Source organism: Sinocyclocheilus grahami, unplaced genomic scaffold, assembly GCF_001515645.1.
Source record: "Sinocyclocheilus grahami isolate Dianchi unplaced genomic scaffold, SAMN03320097.WGS_v1.1 scaffold287.1, whole genome shotgun sequence".
NCBI classification, from domain to species: domain Eukaryota; kingdom Metazoa; phylum Chordata; class Actinopteri; order Cypriniformes; family Cyprinidae; genus Sinocyclocheilus; species Sinocyclocheilus grahami.
The window spans coordinates 496,411-496,952 of record NW_015505466.1 but is presented as its reverse complement, the minus strand read 5'-3'; the positions used below and the strand labels follow the sequence as shown (position 1 = coordinate 496,952).

General features: G+C 36.5%; 1 protein-coding gene across 1 annotated transcript in view; it reads left to right on the top strand.

Annotated features, from left to right (window-relative positions):
• Positions 1–542, top strand: part of LOC107600581 (BDNF/NT-3 growth factors receptor-like) — a 38,140-nt gene that overhangs the window by 4,473 nt on the left and 33,125 nt on the right. The window lies entirely within an intron of this gene.

The window sequence follows — 542 nt, the reverse complement described above, 5'->3', positions numbered from 1 at the left end:
CATAAAACTTAACATTCTTATTTCAAATGTAACAACTGGACATACTCGTGCAATGCAATTATGATAGTATTCCATTCTGAGCACAGCCAAGTCTCTTGAGCTTTAGCATCAGATCTAATATTCCTTGTAGACACATAGCATAGTGAGATCTTCCACAAAATCATAAGTAAACCTAAGGTGGAACTACAGATGGAAAACAGTGTTTTAACAGACTATGATAGCCCTATTTATTCTATTAGGCCTATACATATCTGCCATCCTCACATCAGTTATAACCTCTCTCCTCCTTGTGCCAGTTTTACACATTCAGGACACTTAAACACTTAATCTCTGTAGCATCCTATAATGTGCTTTCAAATATCATGATTGATCACAGCGCTGAAACCACAGATGCTTGACTCTAGCCCGTAAAAGCTTTGTGTTTCCATTAATATTTAAAATGCTCACTATACTACTTACATTAAAGGAGCCTTCACCCATGGTGAAAACAACAGCCTGTATGACAGATTAAATACATTGACGTGTAGAATGAGAACTTGGAT